Source organism: Ambystoma mexicanum, chromosome 12 (genome assembly GCF_040938575.1).
Source record: "Ambystoma mexicanum isolate Mex_15411 chromosome 12, UKY_AmexF1_1, whole genome shotgun sequence".
NCBI classification, from domain to species: domain Eukaryota; kingdom Metazoa; phylum Chordata; class Amphibia; order Caudata; family Ambystomatidae; genus Ambystoma; species Ambystoma mexicanum.
The window spans coordinates 268998448-269020859 of NC_090936.1; positions in this window are offsets into that span (position 1 = coordinate 268998448).

Consider the following 22412-nt stretch of genomic DNA (forward strand, 5'->3'; position numbering starts at 1 on the left):
AGATTTGAATGCATTAGAACGCTGTAGCGTGTAGTGCATAGACTTTTTGAGCTTAGAGATGAATTAGATAATGATTATGTCAAATCGTTTACTGCACCTGTCAAAGTATTTGCAACACCTGCATACAGGAACAGGGATATTGGGAGACTTGGGAAGGGGGAAAAGGGGTCGCATAATAAACGGCAGCAATTACCATCGCCGGGGCAGAAGGAGATGGTGAACGAATTATCGTTGCTAAAACAGGTGGGGGCAGACTTGAAAGAATGTCTAATAAGAACACAGGTACTATTGCAGCAAGTAACAGGACATAATATAGGGCGAGGGAACGCACAAGGAAGGAGTAGTTCGAATATGCATGGGGGAACAGTGGGACCGAATCAGTGTGCATATTGTAAAGAGGAAGGACATTGGCGAGCGCAATGCCCGCATCTACAGAATAGAAATGGGTCTGGTCAGAGGAGACAGCATAGAGGACACCCAGGAGCGAATGGACCAAATAGGAATAGTATGCAGCAGCATCATAATAACGGAGGTAATCAAAACCAAGGCCAAAACCAAAATGCCCCAAACCAGAGTCAGGGACAGCAAAATCAACAATATGGAAATCAGAGTGGGGGAAATAGAGGGAAGAGTGGAAATGTTTTCGATACACAGCCAAACACGTATTACAGTAATAGTAATGATTACACATCGGACGATGTGTTATTTCCCCAATAGGACAGCCCAGGACAGGTGTCGGAACCAGTGTCTATTCCCGTGAATCAGAGAGGACCCTACGTAGAAATGAGAGTAGGGAATGAGGAGCACCGCTTTCTTGTAGATACAGGAGCACAGAAGTGTTCAATAGACCATCGCTTGGTTCCGGATATACCACTGTCAGGGCAAAAGAATATTTCCGTAGGGTTCGCAGGTACACCAGTCATAAACCCAGTGTCCAAACCAGTCCCAGTTACCATAGGACCATTTACTGAACATTGTCCTTTCCTTCTAACAGAAAATTGTGGAGACAATTTGTTGGGATTACATTTTTTGAAAAAACTAGGTTCTGTTATACATTGCACGGCAGACTGAGTGTTTCTAACGATGTGGCCACATGATGCCCCTGTGTCAGAATTCATGTCTGAAGCGTTACCAGGGGAGCTAAGTAAAGTACCAACCTGTATATGAGCAATGCATGAAACGATGTGGGGTGTTTAAAGATAGAGCCAGTAAAGATTATTTTGAAAGAAGGTGTTACCCTCCGGCGAATAGCCCAATACAAAATTTCGATTGAAGGTGAGAAAGGATTGAAGAGTATTGTTACTGATTTGGTGAAATTAGGGGTAATCGAGGAAATCACAGGCAGTACATGCAACAGCCCGATTCTTCTGGTTTATAAAAAAGAGGTAATGAGGTACCATACCATTTCATAATTGATCTACGCGCATAGAATAAGGTAGTAGATCCGCAATTTCTTCTAGTGCCAAACGTCACTACAATATTGACAATGATACCTGTTTCAGCAGAATATTTTAGTGTAGTAGATTTGAAAAATGCATTCTTTAGTATTCCAGTGGACAAGGACAGTAGATATTTGTTTGCGTTCACATTAGGAGGACGATCATTTACATTTACGTGGATTCCGCAAGGTTACACGGAAAGTCCAAGTATTTACAGTAGAGCATTAAAAGAAAAGCTAGACATGCTAGAATTACCCATGGGTTGTGTACTTTTGCAATGCAGAGATGATCTATTGCTAGCTGCAGACACAGAGGAGATTTGTAAATAAAGCACTGTATTACTACTGTCACACCTAGCGGCACATGGCCATAAAGCTAGTTTGAAGAAATGTCAGTATAATCGAAAGGAGGTGGCTTATTTGGGCTACCTACTTTCAAAAGGAGGGAGAAGACTAACGCCAGAACGCATAGAAAGTATATCTTGTATGCCTATTCCAAAGACACAAAAAGGAGTCAGAGCCATAATAGGCATGGCTTCATATTGCCGACAATGGATTGGTAATTTTGCGTTAATTATGAAACCATCAGTGAATTTAACTAGAAAGGATGCTGTTATGCCTTTGCAGTGGGATGAGGAATGTCAGAGAGCATTTGATGGATTGAAAACTGCATTACGCTTGGCTCAGTTTTGGGTACGCCGAACTATGAGAACATTTTTAGACTATTTGTGTGTGAAAGTGAAGGATGTGCATTGGAGGTTTTGACACAGGAACAAGGTGGAAGAAATAGGCCGTGCGGCTATTTTTCTTCTGCGCTGGACCCTGTAGTGCACGCACTACCACGATGTTTGCGATCTGTCGCGGCGGCTGCTGCGTCAGTGAAACAAATGGAAGGGATGGTATTGGGGCACACTTTAATTCTGATGGTGCCATATGCCATAGACGTTCTATTAAATAGGACACAGACGCAACACCTCACCTCTGCTAGATTGACTAGATATGAGATTATCTTGTTCGTGCCCCATATCCAAATTATGAGGTGTAGCGCTTTGAATCCTGCAGAATTAATGCCACTGACCTTAAAAGAAATTGGGAAGAATGAATCACCCCCCCCACGATTGCTTAATGGTCACTGAGGAAGAAACCAAGGGAAGAGTTGATTTAAGTGATATTCCACGGAAAGAGCCAGATGGAGAGTTATTTTGTGACGGCTCATGTTTTAAATTACCAGATGGCAAGACAACTGCCGCATACGCTATCACTACCCTAGAGAGTGTTGTAGAAAGTTAAAGAATCCCCTATAATTCAGCACAAGCCGTGGAAATAATAGCATTGACCAGACCCTGCGAGATTTCTGAAAATTTGAATGTGAATATATATACTGATAGTTAGTATGCTTTTGGAGTGGTTCATAACTTTGGTCGACTCTGGGCTGAGAGAGGATTTCTGACATCAATCACATGGTGCCAGAATTCAACATGGCCCTTTGATTGTACGATTGCTGTCTGCACTCACGTTTCCAAAGCGCCAAGAAATAGTGAAATGCGAGGCACACAAAAAAGTAACATGCAAAGTAGGAGAGGGAAACGCGTTTGCAGACAGAATTGCGAAACAAACTGCCACTGATTTGAATACCAAGATGATGACGGTTCAGACAGAGGAAGTACCCTGTATGATAGAAGATGGAGTTGCGACTGTCAAAGAAATGCAGGCCAAGGCTACGGCCGATGAAATACAGGGATGGGCAGAGGGATCTGCTGAGTTGGATCTGGAGGGTTGTTGGGTGGACAAGGGAACTAGAAACTGGATGTTGCCAAATTCGTATGTGACTGCAATGGTCACAATGGGCCACAGCCCTATGCACATCCTTGCCAAAAAAATAATACAGCACCTTTCTACAGTATGGCAGAATGTAAACATAAAAAAGAATGCAGAGAGGTTGGTGCAGAACTGTATCACGTGTTTACAACACAATGTAGAAAAGGGAACAGTGACTCCAACAGGCAGTTTTGGCCCGCCCTCCATGCCATTTGAGGTAATCCATTTTGATTTCATAGAGATGGAGAGGTGCCAAAACTTAAAATACGTCTTGGTGGTGATCTGTGCATACAGTAAGTGGGTGGAGGCATATCCTTTGAAAGATTGCACAGCAATGAGTACCGCAAAAGTAATGTTAAAGGAGTACTTTTCCAGATTTGGCTTGCCCCGGGTCCTATGGTCTGATAATGGACCGCATTTTGTGGGTGCAGTGGTATTACAGATATGCGCTGGTCTCCAGATTGATAAGAGATTCCATAGTTCAAGACATCCGAGTTCTGCCGGTCTTGTGGAGAGGCACAACGGGATTCTTAAATCAAAGATTAGCAAGATTTGTGCGGGAAGCAAGTTGAGTTGGGTGGATGCATTACCAATAGCACTATTATGCATGCGTACGTCTGTACAGGCTAAAACTGGGCTCTCCCCGTACAAAATCGTAATGGGGAGGCCGGCAAATGTTTGGTGCGCACCTGAGCCAAAACGAATTAGAGAGATAGAACATCCTGTGCTGATTGTGGCCTTTTAATGCAGAAATTGCGTTTGATTCATCAGCAGGTGCAGGAGGCATTACCAGTGGGATACACCGGTCCGGGGCACGCGCTGGAGCCAGGAGACTGGGTGCTGCTAAAAAACTTTGAAAGAAAGTCATCATTAGCACCCAGGTGGCGCGGGACCCATCAACTACTTTTGGCGACGCAGACGGCAATACGGGTGGATGGAAGGAAGTCGTGGATCCATGCCACCCATGCCAAGAAGATTCCAACTGCACTGAAAGTCTTGCCTGACACTGATGACCGGAAAGAGACAGCGGTCCCAAAAACGAAAGAAACTGTTGCCAGTGAGCAGCCACCTAATCTGCCAAAACGAGAAGTGAAACTCGAAACAAAGCCTGAAACGATTGCCAAAGGGCAAAGAGTGCTCCAACGTTGCCCAGCAGAATCAACATCACTGTTGACTGACGCGAAATCTGCCTTGCAAATACCAGCAAAACCATATTGTGTACCCCTTTGGCGCCCACCAGCACTCGCCAGCACGCCAAAAAACGGATCTGCATCATTGGCGCGGCGCACACCAGCACCTGCAGTAGCGCCACAGGCTGACTTCAAGCCTGAATCTGAAAGTGCACCGGCTCTGTTCACGGATCATACGATACCAGGAGCAAGGCGATACAACCTGCGGCCTCGGAAGACAAAGTGATCCGCAGTCTTTTTGGTGTTTATGTCAACCTCTGGATCAGCTCATGGACGGAGAAGGAACCAGAGGTGTAGAGGAGAGAAGCGTGAGAATTGTGCAAGTCGGACAATTCAAGACTCGCGGCTCCTCAGTGCGATCATAAAAAGTACATGTGTCCGGAACCAGAGCGGACAAGCTGGGAGCACATGGTACTATGGCAAGTAAGATAACTGATTAACAGTACATGTGTCCGGAACCAGAGCGGACAAGCTGGGCGCACATGATACTAAGGCGAAAAGATAACTAATCAAAGGTCCTCTGAGCATTGAAAGAGGGGACAAGTGATCTCGCCTAAAAACGAATAATCGAATCCAGGCTAAAAAGGACAGGCAGAACTGAACTGTGACAATTCCATTGAACTTATTAAACATCAGAGCAAGCGCGACGTAGAAAGATATCCACAACGAACTGTGATAAAAAAGAAGAAGGACGACAAGAAACATGCCGGGACCGGTTCCAGCCTCCTCCTGCACCACCACCGCTGAGAATGAGTCAGTTATAAAGACTATAAGTTTAAGAAAAACGCATAGTAAAACAAATTGTATGCTGGTACTAACGATAATAATGTGCTTTATGAGCGTGGTAGCAACAATATCGACAGCCCTAATATTATGGTGGGTAGAAACAATACACCCATTAGAAATGTTTTTACCAATAATTAATATATCCACTACTGAAAGCCCGGTTCAGGTGATCACTTATACCCTACCCCCAATGGAAGAAAAATACAGGGAAGGTTTTGGAAATAACACCTTACTGCTGATAATGAACATGACACATGCAATCCTGAAGAAAACAAACTGCTGGGTATTTGCCCATTTACCACAGCACGCCGGGAAAGGTATAGGGTGGTATGTGCAGCCATTACCATTAAGTTCTGCATGTAGTGCATCTTTAGGTGCAATGTTCTATGGGAAATGGAATGAGATTAATACGGGTCAATTAGACAGAACCAACATGAATGAGTTTGAGGAGATAATAATGAAGCCTGTGGGTTGTTCCATTTTCCATAAAGCACAAGTAATAGCCCCAGAGCCCACGAGGAAAAGTACACGGAAGATAACACGACAAAATAGGCGAGATGGATTGTCCCCACCAGAAAAAACATCTGTAATGACGTTTCGTGTAAGAACAGAAGGGGACAAAGATGCAATTCCCCCATCTTACACAGTGAATTATAGCCCAAGAACTGTCCCTTTTTGTCTAAAAAAGAAAGGCTCTTTTTCAGTCGGAACATATACTGGTTGTAAGAATTCAGTGGTACTAAGATGGGAAATAGAACCAGTATACGTAGGTGATCCAGTTTATTTTATATGTGGAGAGAAAGCATACCCTTGGTTGCCCAGAAACTGGGGAGGTACATGTTACCTAGGGCTACTGTTCCCAGGAGTATTCCTCTTAGAAACAGCAGCAATGGCCAGATTATCCAAAACTAGAGTCAAAAAGACTGACGGAGGTGTTTTAATAGCAACTGATGTAGCGAAATAATTCATTCCATTCTTAGGACAGATAGTGAACTCCTATAATATAAGGCAACTGTCCAGAATCCTAAAGAATACAATAAACACAACAACAGATATATTATTTAACATGACGTTGGAAGAAAGAGGAATCAGGTTTATGACGCTACAAAATAGAATGGCTCTCGATGTGATCCTGGTTGATTGTGGGGGATTTTGCAAAATAGTGGGATCAGCATGTTGCGTTTATGTCGATGACTATTCCCCCACGATCTTTGAAGCAATAAAGAAAATGCACGTTCTAAGTTCTGAACTCCCCACTGGAGAAGGGAGCTGGGGAATAGGATCTTGGTTTTGGGGAATACTACGATCTTGGGGATGGAAGTTGATCTCAATATTAGTAGTGGTGTTCGGAATATTCCTAACGTGCTGTTGTTGTATACATTGTTTACCCATAGTTTGCGCTGAGATAACTGAGAGATGTACGGAAGGATGCATGCATATGATAACAAAGAAAAAACAACCTCATGATCGAACTAGCCCAGACCCAAATGAGATGAGAGTAATAAAAGAGTTCATGACAATAGATACTGATGAAGACAATGATGTCCACGATAGCATGAAAGACTCAGACATAAGTACTTCAGATTCATCATCACTAGAGGAGGTTTCAATAAATAGATGAGATGTCTGGCATACGGCCAAAGGAGGGTTTGTCAGTCTAGAAATACGGATACCTCTACTCTGAGACCGCAAACGCATTTTGGTGGCCGTCGGCCAACCGTCTCATGCACGATATGACAAAATATAGGTTTTCGAGTTTGCCAATGAACGGCCATTTTGATGTAACAAGAATCGCCATTTTGTTTTCTAACCATTGCTCATTGCTTTCTGTTCCTATTGCTTCGCAGTATATTTTCCGCTTACACTGCTCGACTGTGAAACATTGTTGTCTGCATGTGAAAAGGACAAGGCCGCAGGGCCGTGAGGATAACAAGAGTTTGCTGAAACACAAACGTAGGTAGCGCCAGGAAGAATGCCCGGCTCCCTCCCGAATGTAGCCTTGAAGCAGAGCTGCAGGGCATTTAATCATTTCACAGCTGCCAGCCAGTCTCGTTATATGGTAGAATATGTTAGAATAATACCGCTAAAGGCTTGAATTATGCTTTTCTTACGGCCCTCCTTTGCTGAGCCCGCTAGAGCATGTCGGCTCCCAGGACGCAAATAGCACCTGATAGATAGCAAGGTCCGGAATGCAACTCCCCCCGGTATGTAGTTCGCTTCCAAGAACAGAAGCGCTGTGTTCTATTCAATAACCAAAAGATGCCTTCGCACTCACAAATTGCAAATTGTTACTAGAATAGATATTTGAAGGTGTCATAGTGGTCGGAGATGTCCATCATCACACCAAGTTCAAAGAAACCCAATAAAGGGGGGTGTTAAACATGTCACAGCTGATTGTTTGATATGCATTTTGTATATATGTAACTGATGTACATAATTCGCTCTCTTGCGTCCCTCGAGGTCTAGAGATACACGTCGCAGGGCGTGAAACCGAGTTGGCCAACTGAGACTTTTGCTTTGCAATAAAACCCTAGCTTTGGGAATACAACCTCGTGTCTGGCGTCTCTTATCGTGTGTGGTGACCCGCCTTGTTTCCATAGACGTCAGGTTCCTCTAGGGGCCACTTGCAATATAACACCGACCTAACCTCTTCACACTCACGCGCCTCCAGACAGAAACCAGGAAGCTGAATGAGCTTCCTAGTTCATGCCTGTGTGTCGCACGAACACGAAGCTGGAAAGTGATGCTCTGTGGCGCTGGCCCCCTGAAGTGCTGCTACTAGCGTGACAGCACAGGCGCCAGGCCCTGCAACACCCAGTTCATCACCTGGCTGCTGATTTTCAGTCAGGCCAGCCAGGGTGAGGGGCTGAGCCACGCAGGTAATCCCAGCCCTGAATGTGTTGCAGCGCAGCTGCCACGCGTCTCTGCATTATGTAATGAGACAGTGCAAGCCTTGCTGAGCACCCCAGCCGGGCTCGCGCTAATTACATAATTGATGATTGCGGCCTCCCTGCCCACCCTCCAAAAGATGGGGGGACAAAAGGGCATGCCACAGAAGTTGGGGGGACAAAACCCCCTGTGCCCCCGTATAATTACGCCCATGCTCCCCCACCACGCTCCTCAAGGAATCTCTCCTCCTCAACACCTAGGCAATCATGTCTCTCCTTGTGCCACCTGGCTTGCTAGACGCCACCTGCCCCTCTCCTCCACCCGGTAAAGCTCTACCCCTCCTCTGTGTCCCTCTATAATCCTACCCCCCTTGCTGTATATCTGTTCTATTACTTTTGTAAAGGGCTCTGTTATGTATCTGTATTGTTGTATACCTCTGTAAAGCGCCTTGTTGCTTCTCGGAGCTAGGTCCATGCTCAATAAATACTGTAATAATATATTAATTCCCCAACCTTAGTCACGGGAGGATAGCTCATCGACAACGTGCTCGCCTTGGAAGCAAGACGGCACGGAGCAACACAGTTTCGATCCCCGGGGCCACGCTTAAAATAACCTATCATATATCATGTTATGACTCTGAGAACACTTTGTCTTCTTCCTGCTCCACCACATATTCTGCCTCCAACATAGGGTGATCAGACGTCCCAGTTTTGCTGGGACTGTTCCCGTATTTGGTGCTCTGTCCCCCTTTCACAAGATTATGTTCCCATTGGAAACTGCAGTGGTCCCGGTTTTTGGTAGGCAGGAATGCACAATCTCACAAAGAAGAAATGCTACATTTTACACTTAAGATAGTGTTCGTTTGTGATAAATTAATTATAATAAGAGTTTCTTTGAACAAAACCCCATTCTCCTCCCAACACTACTGAAGTGTAGTGCCTTGACAGCAACATTCAAGAGCTAGTCCTACTTTTATGTTAGTAGCTGTGTCCGGGTTTTTTACTTTTTAAATCTGGTCAGCCTACTCCAAAAGCACAAGCTTCCCACCCTCCTCATCAATCATAGGGGAATCAACCTGCTGCAATGAGAAGGGAAACCCCTTCTATCCTACAGGCTCCTTCACGTCCCAGCACAGCAGGCATGCGTTCACCACTTGTCCCAAAAACTGTCCCTTTTCGGTACTGGAGAAATCTAGAACCAGATAAACTACCAACGTCTAAAAACTGCTTCTAAAACTTCTCAAAATGCTCATAAGACACTGCAATGGTGAGCCTGCTCTGCCTCACATCTTCCCCTCACAGCCTAGCAAGGAATAGCAAGTTAGTTGGGCCTTTTGAGCTTCCTTTGTGTGATTAGCGGGAGCCGATTTCTTGAAGGAACTCAACAAATCCGCACCAGTGGACTCTGATTGGCTAGCAGAATTCAATGAATCCTCCCAGGGGTTGACCGAAATCCCGAGGCTCCTCATTGGAGCACGAAACAATGCGCGAGACCCAGAAACCTGCCACGAGTTCAACCACGGATTTACACTTGCGAGAGAGCACACACATGTTGCCAAAACGATTTGAGGTCCCTGTGATTTGCATTATAGGAATGTTATTCAGGCTTAGTTCTCGCGCATGACATGTTGGGTTCGGAGGATGGAGAGCTGCAGAGAAACGTGGTTGTGGATGCCAAGGAAAGAGCAGGATGGAGGGGGAGGGGGGAGCTTAAAAAGGGACGGACCAACTTCTACACGTAATTTAGAACTTTGACATTTGGTCTCATTGGACTACCTGGGATTTCATGAATTTCTGGAGGGAGTCTTTCTGCCGAAATCTTTCACTCTCCTTTACATTAAAGCGAATACAACATTATTTTTTAGACTCATCAGTGTCCTATATCAGATGTTGCAGACGGAAATATATCGAGTGTGCCGGCAAGGGGGGGCGGAGGGGGGTGGGTCTGGGGATTGGGGATGCAAAGGAGAGGGGGGGGGGAGGGTGCGGGTGGCCAGCTGCCCAGATTGATTTCATAGTCTGGATTTTGTAAATAGAGTCCAGATTGTGATCTACCTTCAATTTAGTTCTTGTAAATCTACTGAAAACATACACGGGTGCCCTGTTGCTTGCTTTAATACTGAAAGCAACGCTCACTGTTTTACACCAAGTAAAATGAAGCAACACGTTCTCTCTAATTTTTCTCTGTTTCGACTGGTAAGAACACTTTTCTTTGCCATGTCTGTCCCCGAAGAAAGGCATTTAGTTGTGCAGTATTTCACTCAGCCAACAGTTTGAGTTCCGCGAGGCATGCTACGTTTCGCGTTCTGCAGTTTATTACAATGTTTGTAGGACTGTGTGCCTTCTACGTGTGTATTGTATTTCTGTAGAATGGATTTCACGGTTATGTTATCTAGAACCAAAATTCTGCAGCTCCTATTTTCCGACATGGTGCCGGAGAATGGAGCCGTGGAGTTCAACGATACGGCCACAAAGGGGCACTGTTGCTCAGTGGTTCAAGAAAAAGAACGCCATTCTAGCAATGGGACGTTCTGACCATGAACAAACTCACGAGAGAAAGTCTTGAGAGCCTGCACAAATAGGGCCGTATCTTCACAACAGAAGTCAAAGTAAAGGTCAGCGGTCCTCGGTTTAGGGAACGCAAATGTGCAAATTCAAACACTACATGGTGCACAATCCGATTATAAAACCGCGAGTTGCCTCGGGGCGATTCGTACTGTAAAATACTCCAGTTGCTTACAAGCAGGGGTCAAGTCCTAAACAAATAATTGCAGGGACTCATTAACATACCAATTGAGTGCGACGTCACCTGAAATTAGCATATCAAGGTGCCCGCTGAAAAAGGTGGGGTGGGGAACTCCGTCTTACCCTCGACTTGAAATTTGTGATATCTATGTACGCTCCGCAGACACACTTCCCTGTTCGCTCCGTGGACAGTGTCCCGATTGGCTAATCGGCTTACGTCATGACACGGACATGCAACGTGTTCGCTGATTGGATGTTGAAGAGCGTGGAGTGTGTCAGATTTTTTGGAAACGCCCGCCATCTTGGATCCGCGGACATCCGCGGACAGCGCGGTGTCAAATGGTGGAGAAATACAATTTTGGCAAGTGTGTTGGTGTGTAAGAGCGTTTGAGGAGGGTGGGGGAGTAAGAGATGGGTCAAATGATGTATTTATTTAGGTGGCAGGCACCCCTGTTGTGTTAGTCTTATCCGCGGACAGCCGCGCTGTCCGGGATGTTCGTAATTGGGAAAATGGGGGTGTCCTAAGGACACTATTCCTGTCCGCACTGTCCGCAGGCAAGTTGAAACTGTTCTAAGAACAGGCGCGGTGTCCGGGATGTCTGCAATTAACCAAAATGGAGGTGTCCTAAGGACACTTATTTCCTGTTCATAGTGTCCGCAGGCAAGTTGAAACTGTTCTAAGAACAGGCGCTGTGTTCGGGATGTCCGTAAGCAATTAAAATGGAGGTGTCCTAAGGACACTATGGGCCTCATCACGACTTGGGCGGTAACGGTAACGCTATAAGCGCGGGCGGTATTAGCCCTACCGCCGAACCCCCCGGCGCTAATAGCGCCGGATCACGAGTTCGGCGGTAATGTCAATCCCCATTCCCCATTGAGCCCATTCGGGAATGCCCCATTCCCCATTGGGCTCAATGGGGAAATTTCGCGCTAATAGCGCGAATTTTCGGCGGATTTCCCCCCAGCTCAGAGCTGGGGAGAAATCCGCCGAAGTCCTGCTTTGGCGGACCCTTAAATCTGGCGGTAATAGCGCTACCGCCGGATTTAAGGGTTACCGCCGAAGTCGTGATGAGGCCCTATATCTGTCTGTGCTGTACGCAAGCAAAATAAAACTGTTCTTAGAACACGTTAGGTGTCCGCGGACATAAGAAATGCCCATACTGCATGGTTAAAATGTTTGATTCTATGGGTGTGATCTAGGGGTGTGATATGCTGCAGTGATTTGTTGTTAAATGATTCGGTCTGTGAAAAAAAAATCCATGTTGGATTCAAAACCCCCTTTTTTTTTCTTTTGGTACAGTACATTAAGGGGGTAATTCATAGAGTTTACCGCACAAGTGGCGCACGCGGCTGGCGCACAGTGTGCGCGTGTGAATGTCTGCGCCAGCCGCATGCGCTAAAATCAATTTCCGCGCACAGCATATTCATGGACTTCAGCTACCAAAACCAGCCGTGGCGCACAGTGGTGCAGCGACCCTGCAGCAGCGCAAGTTACGCCCCCAAGAACGCCCCTCGCGCAGGGAAAAGCCATCAAAATCCCCAATCCAGCGCAAAGGGCTGCACTAACCCTGTACCAGCACAGCAAGCGGGGAACGTGTATTACTGGGGTTCGCGGGAAGTTTCACGCGCGATTGGCCCTGTGCGAGTGGGGTATGTGTATTTCAGGGGTGCGCTGGAAGTTTCACACACGATTTCAGCAGGCTATGTGTATTTCAGGGGTGCGCAGGAAGTTTCACATGCGATTTCAGCAGGGTACGTGTATTACTGGGGATCGTGGGAAGTTTCACACGCGATTGGCCCTGTGCGAGCGGGGTACGTGTATTACTGGGGTGCGCGGGAAGTTTCACACGCAATTTCAGCAGGGTACGTGTATTTCAGGGGTGCGTGGGAAGTTTCACACGCGATTTCAGCAGGGTACGTGCATTACTGGGGATCGCGGGAAGTTTCACAGGCGATTGGCCCTGTGCGAGCGGGGTACGTGTATTACTGGGGTGCGCGGGTAGTTTCACACACGATTTCAGAAGGGTACGTGTATTTTAGGGGTGCGCCGGAAGTTTCACACGCGATTCCAGCAGGGTACGTGTATTACTGGGGATCGCAGTAAGTTTCACACGCGATTGGCCCTGTGCAAGCGGGGTACGTGTATTACTGGGGTGCCCGGGAAGTTTCACACGCGATTTCAGCAGGGTACGTGTATTTCAGGGGTTCGCGGGAAGTTTCACACGCGATTGGCCCTGTGCGAGCGGGGTACGTGTATTACTGCGGTGCGCGGGAAGTTTCACACGCGATTTCAGCACGGTACGTGTATTTCGGGGGTGCCGTGGAGTCCTACACGTGATTTGGCAGTGTGGGTCCTCCCAGGTGTTCTCTGTACACCCTCCACGGCCCCTGCAGGCAGCCCACACAACAGGGGACTACCCTGCACCCCTGGTCATGTCCCGCAGGCAGCCCACCCAACATGGGCTTGCCCCCCAGCAAAGGCACATGTCTCCTTGCACTACTGATCACCAACTCATGTCCCCTTGCACCCCCACCCCCCAGCAGTGCGGGGCACCTGCCAGAAGGCCCCCACTCATGTCCCACTCATGTCCCCTTGCACCCCCACCCCCCAGCATTGCGGGGCACCTACCAGCAGGCCCCCACTCATGTCCCACTCATGTCCCCTTGCACCCCCACCCCCCAGCATTGCATTGCAGCATTGCAGGCCCCCACTCATGTCCCCTTGCACCCCCACCCCCCAGCACTGAGGGGCACCTGCCAGTAGGCCCCCACTCATGTCCCACTCATGTCCCCTTGCACCCCCACCCCCCAGCATTGCGGGACACCTGCCAGCAGGCCCCCACTCATGTCCACTAGCACCCCCACCCCCCAGCAGTGCAGGGCACCTGCCAGCAGGCCCACACTCATGTCCCCTTGCACCCCCACACCCCAGCAGTGCGAGGCACCTGCCAGCAGGCCCCCACTCATGTCCCACTCATGTCCCCTTGCACCTCCATCCCCCAGCATTGCGGGGCACCTGCCAGCAGGCCCCCACTCATGTCCCCTTGCACCCCCACCCCTAGCAGTGCAGGGCACCTGCCAGCAGGCCCCCACACATGTCCCCCAAACACCATACCATGACTATACAGACCCAAGGCCCTAATGCCAACCCAAATCCCACCCCTCCACCCCCCAGTGCAAACACCCAACAAACCACTGCACCCACTCCCTAGTAAATCACCCATTCCATGATAGTCTGAAAAGAACCAGCATGCCCATCAGCAAATGTCCTACAGAGCCACACAGTTGCAACACATGACTGTGCCAATGCTCATGGAGACATGCACCAAAATCATCACTGTACACCACACCAATAATGTTGAATAAAGAAATGTATTAAAAAGTATAACAAATGTCAAAATGAAAAGCACACATGCAAATGAAGAAATAATTTTTGAAATAAGAAAAAGAAACTCAAATTCAAGCAAGAAAAGAAATCCAAAACATGAAAAAATATAAGTGGTGCATCCCCAAAGTCCATGGAACGAAATCCAAAGATGAAAAGCATAAAAAAAATTACTCCATGTGAATATGACTAAAAGAAAGTATATACATGTCCAGAAAATTGAAAAAGAAAGTCTGAAGGGTCCATTATCCCAAAATCAAATGAAACCTAACAAAAACCCTATCTAAAATACAACTATATACAAAAAGTGGAGCAAAGTCCGTGGACTCCAAATCATAATAATAAAGAAATGAAACCTAAACCTAAATAACTATATACAAAGGCGGCGGGCTAGTCCGACGGCTCACTGGTTGATGTCATGGGCCAGGGCATCATCGAACTCCTGTTCAATGGCTTGGAGGCTGGCATGTTCCCTGGCCCCGAGGTCTCGCAGGGATAATGCGGTGTCCAGCTCCAACTCCCTGCGAATACCCTCGAGGCACTCAGCCCGCCTCAGCGCCCTCCGTATGGAGTTCTCCGCTCTGACCATTGTGAGCCGTTCCTCCTCCGCCCGCCGCCGCTCCGCACCTATCTGCTGGCCCAACCGCTCCCACACAGAAGACACTCCCATTCCAGGGTTCTCCTGCCCTCCGGCCGATGCCTGCCCCCCTGATGTTGATGGCCCGAGCCATGATGCCTCCCACGTCGAGCCTGCCGCTGCCTCCCATGCAACTGCCTGTGCCAGCACAACGTCATCCAGGCTGATGGAATCCACCGACGCCGTCGTGCACGTGCCCTGCCCGATGATGCCGTCACATTCTCCATCTGCTGGGATCCAGTTGCTGGTGTGTCCACCCCTGCTGGACCTCCGACTCCCGACTGTGGCAGGGATGGGATCCCCACCGAGTTGGCTGCGTTGGTCGGGGTAGGTCCACAGGGGGCCCTGGTGGCATCTGGGCCGGAAGACGGCATGGAGAACGACTGGCGCATAGCCTCCACAGAGGAGGAGAGGGTCGCCAGAGTGGCCGACACATGTACGAAACCCCCGACCACGGCCGCTCCCAACTGGGCCACGTTGGCACGGTGCTCTTCGTGATGACGTGCGTGCTCCATCCAGGAAGCACGCACGTCATCACGAATGACACCCGTGCGCAACACGACACCAATCAGGACCTTCTACATATGCCCAGGGGTCCCCTCGTCCGCAGGTGGAGGGGAGTCAGATGACATGGACATCCCCCCTACCTGCGGACGGGCCTGGGATGGGGCATCCCTGCTGGTGCATGGTGGTGCAGACACAGTGTCAGGGAAATTGACATGCACAGGCCCCTCCACGGCGACCTGTGCTGCCTCCTGCCCCTGACCCTGGACTGCACCACTTGCACCAGCAGGGATGCCCCCACCAGGCCCCATGTGCGGCTCAGTAGCAGCCTGCTCCTCCTCTGTGGAAACCACCAACCTGGATGGCTCCACCCCGTCTTCCGCCATTGCAAGCCCCTGTGGGGGCTCACCCACCCCTTCCGCTGCAGCCGTGGGGGCATCCCTGCCGCTTTGCTCCACAGCGCCGTCTCCGCCCTCTTCTTTACTTGGCGCTGTGTAGAGGGAGACATAGAACACAAGCATCAGGGTACTGTATAATGGTCCCCTAGACAGGAAGCAATAGCAGATGAGTGGCACTGTCAAAGATCACTTTCATCATGTCCCTCCACAACACATGGGTCAGTGCAGGCAAAACACATGCAGTAACATGCATGGTGCATGCTATGGACATTAGCATACATGTCCAAGGGACTCTTGAAACGTACAATGTTGTTTTGGAACTCACATGCATCATGGGTCATGCCTATCACATGCACACACTTCACCGTAGTTTCATCCATCTGGACTCGTACACCCCAGGCACAGTGGATGCAAGGATAACTAGGCTGCATCAGTGATTCTGAACATTGTCACAGACATGTGTCATGCATCCATGGCATTCACAAGTCACAGACACGCAGGTCCGACACACAGACATGGACACCATACATGTACATGGCATCAGCACCCATCCCTCACCCCCACCCATGTCCAGGAACAGAGACTGGCATGCTCTCATGTGTCCATTCCGCATAGGGCTCCCCATGTTGCATTTAAACACATACACCAACCGTGTGCTTCACACATTACTGGTCTCACATGCATGACCATGATGTCCCTGCACACATACATGCGTACATGGCCTATGTCACACATACAGGCAAGTATCAGACAACCAGCACACTGCAACATGCCCTGTCTCACACAGCAATGCTTGGCCACTTACCGCTCGACTCCAGACAGGTCTGCCTCTCAAGGATCTGGGCATGGAGCGCTGGGCGTATGCGTTCCAGGACCCTCATCTGGATGGTACTCATGCTGCCCCGGCCCCCCTCCACGAGGTGCCGGGCCTTTATGAGGGTCCTGGACCTCAAGTCCTCCCAGTGCTTCTTGACTTGCTTGATGTTGCGGGTTGCCACCCCCTCCTCGTTGATGGCAACCACAAAGTCGTCCCAGATTGTCCCGTCCTTCCTTGTCGGCGCGTGATGATCCGAAGAGGGCATCATAATGCCTCAGGACAAGCTCCACCAGGACACCAACTTCCTTCTGACTGAAGCTGGTGGCCCTCTGCCCCTCTGGCTGGGGGTCACCAGTGGTCTCAGATGGTGTTTGCCCCGACATGGCGACCCCCGAGGCAGGCGTGGGTGGGCAACTGGGTCCTGGGGCTGGGCTGTGGAGCAATGGTATCCCAGTCGGGAGTCTTCTGTTCCAGCAGGGGTGGGCACCGCAACTGGACCCCTGCAGATGGCTGATGTGCAGGCACCAAATGGCAGGGCACGAGGGCAGCAGGCAGTCAGGCAGCAGCAGATGGCAGGTGGGAGCGTGCTCGGGGTTCTGGGGGGCAGTTATTCGGCCTTTTGGGCAGGAGCGTGGTCTTCCGTGTGTTTTCGCGTGGCCAGCTTGATACGGAGTGATTTGGCACGTGAAAAAATTGCATGTCAGCGTGTAATTCGAGGAAAGGCCCTTAGCGCGTAAGCGCGTCTGCACGCATATGCGATTTCATTGGACCAAAGGCCCTTAGCGCGTAAGCGCGTCAGCACGCATACGCGATTTCATTGGACCAAAGGCCCTTCAAGCATAAGCGCGTCTGTGACTTATCGAGCACGGGCGTTGCCCTGGCAGGGCTTGAAGATCCCACGTCGATTTCCATTGCTCTGTATGTGCTTTCCGTGGGGTGCGGTGCATGTGTTTTCCAGGCGTTGGGGTGCACACGCTATTACTTCACAGCGGGTGGGTGTTGGCTACGCGTTCTTCTACACGCAGACGGTGAGTGGTACCCCGCTCGCCCAAGGCCTATCGCGTGTGAAACTTGGCGCGCACCCCTGTAATACACGTACCCCGCTCAATCACGTGTGAAACTTCCCGCGAACCCCGTAATACATGTACCCTGCTGAAAACGTGGGTGAAACTGCACGCAAACCCCGTAATACATGTACCCTGCTGAAAACCCTGCTCGCTAGCACAGGGCCAACATTCCTGGGGTTCGCGTGAATTTTCACTCGCGATAGGCCCTGTGCGAGTGGGGTACGTGTATTTAAGGTGTTTGCGGGAAGTTTCACACGCGATTTAGCTGTCAGAGCGGGGTATGTGAATTTCGGGGGTGCGCAGGGAATCCTACACGTGAATTGGCAGTGTGGGTCCTCCCGGCTGTTCCATCTACACTCTCCACGGCCCCTGCAGGCAGACCACATCACAGGGGACTACCCTGCACCCCTGGTCATGTCCCGCAGGCAGCCCATCCACCATGGCCATGCACCACAGACAAGCCACCTGTCCGCTTGCACAACTGATCACCAACTCATGTCCCCCTGCACCCCCACCCCCCAGCAGTGTGGGGCACCTGCCCGGAGGCCCCCACTCATGTCCCCCTCATGTCCCCCTGCACCCCTACCCCCAGCAGTGTGGGGCACCTGCCAGCAGGCCCCCACTCATGTCCCCCTGCACCCCCACCCCCCAGCAGTGCGGGGCACCTGCCAGCAGGCCCCCACTCATGTCCCCCTGCACCCCCACCCCCCAGCAGTGCAGGGCACCTGCCCGCAGGCCCCCACTCATGTCCCACTCATGTCCCCCTGCACCCCCACCCCCAAGCAGTGCGGGGCACCTGCCCGCAGGCCACCACTCATGTCCCCCTGCACCCCCACCCCCCAGCAGTGCGGGGCACCTGCCAGCAGGCCCCCACTCATGTCCCACTCATGTGCCCCTGCACCCCCACCCCCCAGCAGTGCAGGGCACCTGCCCACAGGCCCCAACTCATGTCCCACTCATGTCCCTGTGCACCCCCACACCCCAGCAGTGCAGGGCACCTGCCCGCAGGCCCCCACTCATGTCCCCCTCATGACCCCCTGAACCCCCACCCCCCAGCAGTGCGGGGCACCTGCCAGCAGGCCCCCACTCATGTCCCACTCATGTCCCCCTGCACCCCCACCCCCCAGCAGTGCAGGGCACCTGCCCACAGGCCCCCACTCATGTCCCACTCATGTCCCCCTGCACCCCCACCCCCTAGCAGTGCAGGGCACCTGCCCGCAGGCCCCGACACATGTCCCCCAGCCAACACGTCATCACAATCTAGATCCCTGGCCCTTATGGGCAGCCTCCATATGCCAAACACCCACCCAAGTATTGCATCCACCCACTTAGAAATGCCAATTATATGATACAACCCCAATGGCAAGTATGTAAATGAACACATGTCCCTCACATACACACAATGGGTGTAAGTGAATGTCAAAACCCATATCATTACATGCATGAAACCAATGAGATGATACTACACATTGAAGTTTGATGGAAAAAATGCATTAAAAGCAACATAAATGGAATTAAAAATAAACAAACGACAATGGGAATTAAAAAACGAAAAGCAGCATGTCCGTAAAATAATGAAAAACAACAAATCATAATCCAAAGGAAAGGTGTCCAAAGTCACAGTTCAAAAAAGTAAATCCAAGGGAAAAACAAAACGGAAAACCATTGCTCCATGGGTAAATCCAAAAAAAAAAGTATAATCCAACAGTCAACTATATACAGATAAACAATCCAGCGTCCATGATCCCACCTGAAGAAATGAAACCTATCTAAAAATACTACCTAATAAAAAAACTATATACAAAAATGTGGTCCATTGTCCAAAAGGTCCAAAATAAATAAAAAAGCAAAGGAAACCTAACACTAACTACATAATATTTACAAGGGCAGCGGGTTAGTCCGATGGCTCACTTTTGGATGTCCCGGGCCAGGGCATCATCGAACTCCTGCTCGATGTCCCGGAGGCGGTCCTCTTCCATGGCCCGAGGGTTCGCCGGGACGATGTCATCTGGAACTCCAGGTCCCTGCGAATGGCCTCGAGGCACTCGGCCCGCCTCAGGGCCCTCCGCATGGAGTTCTCCGCCATGACCATCGTGAGCCGTGCCTCTTCCGCCCGCTGCCGCTTCGCATCTATTGCATGGCCCAACTGCTGCCACACGGAAGACACTTCCCGTCCAGGGTCCTCCTGCCCTCTGGCCGATGCCTGCCCCTCCGATGATGAAGGCCCCGAGTCATCATGGCTCCCACCTTGTTGCTGATGCTGCTGTGCTGCTGCCTGTGCCCTGGCTCCTGCTGCCTGCACATCCTCCTCCAGCTGGGGTGCAGTTGTGGAGGTGGCCACCCCTGCTGGACGTCCGACTCCCGACTGTGGCAGGGATCTGTTGTCCACCAGCCTGGCCGCAGGGTCAGAGGCAGCTCCACAGGGCACCCAGGTGATACAACATGGGTGGGAAGATGGCATGGAGGACGACTGGGGCATAGAGGGTTCAGTTGAAGAGGGGGTCGGAACAAGGTCCAGGAAAGGGAGCAATCCGGCCCTGGTGAGCTGTCCCAGTGGGTCACCGCGGTCAACGAGCCATGCGGGAAGACGTGCAGTCTCCTCATGAAAAGACTGCAGGTCACCTCGCATGGCACGTTGACGCAACGCCACCCACCCAGGACAGACTCAACCTGGTGCCGGATAGCCACATCCGCAGGGAGAGGAAGGCCAGTTGGTGTAAGCCAATCCCCTCCCTGAGAACGGGTCTGGACGTAGGCATCCCTGCTGGTGCAAGATGATGCAGTGACAGGATCAGGGATAGGATTGCAGACAGGCACCTCCACAGTGGCCTGTGCTGCCTCCTGTCCCTGGTCCTGCACTGCACCACTAGCACCAGTGGAATCCCCACCTCCAGACCCCGTCTCTGTCCCTTGCACGGCCTCCTCCTCCACCAAACCCCCCACCAACCTGGATGTCTCCATGCCATCTTCCTCCGTTGGGCCCTGTGGGGTCTCAGCTACCCCTTCTGCTGCCGAGGAGTCCAACTCCGACCTCCCCTCGGCAGCTGCAGCCTGGGACGCGGCGCAGGACTCCTCACTCCCCGACGAGATGACAACCTGGGAGGGGAGCCGGGCCTTGCATCTAAGGCTGGCGGTGCGATCCCTGCCGCTGTGCTCCACAGCACCTTCTCGACCCTCTTCATCAGTTGACACTGCAGACAGGGAGAAATAAAACACAGGCATCAGGGCACTGTACAATGGACTCATACACACATGACAGTTCCACATGAGTGGCATTGTCAAACTTCAGACATGGCATCACAATCCCCAACACACATGTCATTTTGACTCACACACATGAGCTATTCCACATTCATATTGCAACAGCCAGCACCATCCATACAGATACAACAGCATGAGGAGCCAGACATCACATGAAACACAGGGAGTGCACTACACATGCACACACGCCAACACACTTACATGCATGTGTACACCTCCGCCAACTGTCGCAGTGTTGAGATCGACATCCATGTCACATCTGCAAATCTGTTTTCCACATATCAGTGTCACATGCATCCATGTTGCATCACTGTCGCACCCTTGTCAAATAGACACACATGCACATGTACATGGTGCACATACATGCAGCTGGAACCAACATCCATGTGTGACACCACAACCATGCCAACTGACATACACAGTAATCCAAACATGTGTGCTCACACATCTGCATTTGGCTTGCATGCTTACCCACACATACACCAGCCATGTGTCTCACACATGAAAGGACTTGCATGTGTCTGCCTCACAGCCCTCTACATACACATCCATACATGGCCCTATAAAAACACATGTACAACCTGCACACTACTGGCACACCACCACACGCACAGCTTCCAATCAGTATGCATTTACACTTACCGCTCGACTCCAGACGGGTCTGCCTCTCAAGGACCTGGACGTGGAGCGCTGGGCATATGTGTTCCAGGACCCTCATCTGATGTTCCGACAGGTGGCCCCGGCACCCCTTAGCATCCGCTGCCTTCAAGAGGCGCCGGGCCTTGTTGAGAACCTGGACCTGAAGTCCTCCCAGCGCTTCTTCACATATTGGGAGTCGCGGACTGCCACCCCCTCCGCGTTGATGGCAGTCACGATGTCCGTCCAGATCTGAGTCCGTCCTTCCTTGTCGGCGCGGGAACTTCCGAAGAGGGCATCATACTGCCCCAGGACTTGCTTCACCAGGACACCAACTTCGGTGGCAGTGAAGCTGGTGGCCCTCTGCCTCTCTGGCTGGGGGTTGCCAGTGTTGCCAGATGGTGTACTGCCCGACATGGCAACCCCAGAGGCAGGAGTGGGTGGGCAACTGGGTCCTGGGGCTGGGCTGTGGAGCGATGGTATCCCAGTCGGGAGTCTTCAGTTCCAGCAGGGGTGGTCACAGCAACTGCACCCCTGGATGATGTGCAGGCAGCAAATAGCAGGGCACGTGGGCAGCAGGCAGTCAGGCAGCAGCAGATGGCAGGTGGGAGCGTGCTCGGTGCTCTGGGGGGGCACTGATTCGGCCTTTTGGGCAGGAGCGTGGTCTTCCCTGTGTTTTCGCGTGGCCAGCTTGATACGGAGTGATTTGGCATGTGAAAAATGTGCACGTCAGCGTGTGATTCGAGGAAAGGCCCCTAGCGCGTAAGCGCGTCGGCACTCGTACGCGCTTTCATTGGACCAAAGGCCCTTCAAGCGTAAGCGCCTCTGTGACGTGACGCGCG